At 47.2% G+C, this 2,826-nt stretch overlaps 1 pseudogene; it reads right to left on the bottom strand.

The window, feature by feature from the left end:
* Positions 1–232: 232 nt before the first annotated feature.
* LOC105521552 overlaps positions 233–2,826 on the bottom strand; it is a 26,315-nt pseudogene continuing 23,721 nt past the window's right edge.

The following is a 2,826-nucleotide window of genomic DNA, read 5'->3' as shown; positions in this document are numbered from 1 at the left end:
AGGAGAATTGCTTGAACCCAGGAAGCGGAGGTTGCAGTGAGCCAAGATCATGCCATTGCACTCCAGCCTGGGCAACAGAGTGAGGCTCCATCTCAAAACAAAACAAAACAAAACAAAACAATATGCAGTGTGCACTCATGAAAATGAAAAACAGACTCAGCTGGATTTCTGAACGTGGTAGGGCCTTGGCCTGATGCAAGGCATGAGTCACAGCTTCGCTTCCTTTGTGTCCTCACAGGACATCAGGGAAGGACCTGGTATGCCTCACCAGGGGCCTCTCCACTCCTTCCAGTCTCCCGGGGCTCCCTGGAGGGAAGGGAAAGGACTGATTTGGAGCAGGGAAGGGCCATGGGACTTTTTGGTCAATGAGGCACAGCATCATCTCTGGATTATACAGAATTTCCAGACTCAGCAGAGAAATGCACGGAAAAGGGGAAGAGTAGAAAAGTGAGAGGATTTCAGTCTCTGATTTTAGGAGGAAGATGCTGACTTTATATCCCTAAGGCTGGCTCTTCCTGGGCTAATCTCTCTCTGACCCTCTGCTCTCTAAAGCTCAAATTATTTCTTTGAAAATGTGTGTTGGAGTGTGATGGGGGGAGATAAACATAGAAGAAAGTTAAGCTGCAGAATAGAACTGTCAAACTTTGTGTGTACCATAACATAATGTGGCAAAGGGTGCAAAGCTGCCTCACCGCTGTGGTGGGATGTGGCCTTTTCTGAGCTGCTGCCCAAAATGGGTAAGGGAGTTAAAGGTTGGTTACATCTTTATATATTTTTAGAAACTCACTGTAAAATGGTTGACTGTAGCCCACTGTAATTCTCACGGGGCTCAGACTCCAGATTTTGCAGGTATGGGCTTTGTGGCTTAGTTCTCTTCTCCCATCTACTGACATTTTCTTCTAGAATAAAATATTTGCTGTGATCTGTCACAATGTTAAGTACTTTCGCTTGTTCTCACTGACATCTTTCAAATAATTCAGGTGATTACATCACAGCAGGGCTACCCCTGAGGTATGTGAGCCCCAGCAAGTAGTTTTTGGTGAGGCTCCTGTCTACGTAAACCACGTAATGAAAAAAATGGGCCAGGCACGGTGGTTCACACCTATAATCCCAGCACTTTGGAGGCCGAGGCGAGCGGATCACAAGGTCAGGAGTTCGAGACCAGCTTGACCAACATGAAACCCTATCTCTACTAAAAATACAAAAAAATTAACCGGGCGTTATGGCGTGTGCCTGTAGTCCCAGCTTCTTGGGAGGCTGAGGCAGGAGAATCCTTTGAACCTGGGAGGCAGAGGTTGCAGTGAGGGGAGATCATGCTTGGTGATCTCAGCCTGGTGACAGAGCAAGACTCAGTCTAAAAAAAAAAAAAAATGAGGCCGGGCGCGGTGGCTCAAGCCTGTAATCCCAGCACTTTGGGAGGCCGAGACGGGCGGATCACGAGGTCAGGAGATCGAGACCATCCTGGCTAACACGGTGAAACCCCGTCTCTACTAAAAAATACAGAAAATTAGCCGGGCGAGATGGCGGGCGCCTGTGGTCCCAGCTACTCGGGAGGCTGAGGCAGGAGAATGGTGTAAACCCGGGAGGCGGAGCTTGCAGTGAGCCGAGATCGCGCCACTGCACTCCAGCCTGGGAGACAGAGCGAGACTCCGTCTAAAAAAAAAAAAAAAAAAAAATGAAAAAATGAAAAAATGTTCAAACATAAGTGAGAACAGGTGCACAGGCTGCATGGGAACTCAATCTCAAGGCTCAGTAGCCAATCCCTGATCTCAACCTTTGCTCTAAGAACTACCTCAAAAAATTAGCCGGGCGAGATGTTGCAGTACCATGTTGCAGTACAACAGTGCACAAAAGAAACGCTGCACCAGCCAGGGGAAGCTATCTTCTCCGGTTGCCCTCCTGGAACCAGGGTCCTGCCATAGGTTGGGCCAGGATGACTTAACAGACACAAGCCCTGGAGCTTCTTGGTGCATCTGGTCGACCCTCTGAGGGCGGCAGAGCACCTCGGGACCTGGTCTGTGTTCCTGGCACCCCGCTGAGACAGCATTGACAGTGCTGGCTGGTTCCAGGCAAAGGAGGGGTCTTAGCGCATTTTGAGGAAACATTTCAAAAGGCGTGAGGCCGAGCTGGGACTAAGGACTCTGTTGCATCCGAGGTTTTTCCTTCCACTTAAACATTGTGTTTCTGATTATAAAAATCCAAAACTTGTACATAAGAGAACATTTTAAAATCACAAAAAATTTCCGGGAACGCCACAACTAAATATTAACCGTTCATTATTCATTCAAGTATTAAATGACTACTCCGTGTGAGGCGCTGTCTGGGGGCTGTGACTAGAACTGCATATAAGACAGACACAGTCCCTCATCTCCATGAAGCTTATGCTCTAGCAGGTTGGCAATATTTCTAATTATGAATTTAAAAATTTTTAATTATAACATTTACTTACATGTTTCAAATTCAAGAGGTACAAAAGAGTACACAGTACACAGTAAAAAAAATTCAGCCAGGCGTGGTGGCTCACACCTGTAATCTCAGCATTTTGGGAGGCTGAGGCAGGAGGATCATTTGAGGTCAGGAGTTTGAGATCAGCCTGGCCAACATGGTAAAACCCCTTCTCTACTAAAAATACAAAAAAATGAGCCAGGCATGGTGGCGCGTGCCTGTAATCCCAGCTACTTGGGAGGCTAAGGCAAGGGAATCACTTGAACCCAGGAGGCAGAGGTTGCAGTGGGCCGAGGTCACTGGAGTCACTGCACTCCAGCCTGGGCGAAAGAGTAAGACCCTCTCTCAAAAAAAAAAAAAAAAAAAAAAAAAAAAAAAAAA

This window comes from Colobus angolensis, unplaced genomic scaffold (genome assembly GCF_000951035.1).
Source record: "Colobus angolensis palliatus isolate OR3802 unplaced genomic scaffold, Cang.pa_1.0 Scaffold40, whole genome shotgun sequence".
In the NCBI taxonomy this organism is placed as follows: domain Eukaryota; kingdom Metazoa; phylum Chordata; class Mammalia; order Primates; family Cercopithecidae; genus Colobus; species Colobus angolensis.
The sequence above is the reverse complement of the archived record's forward strand: the minus strand, read 5'-3'. Positions and strand labels throughout refer to the sequence as shown.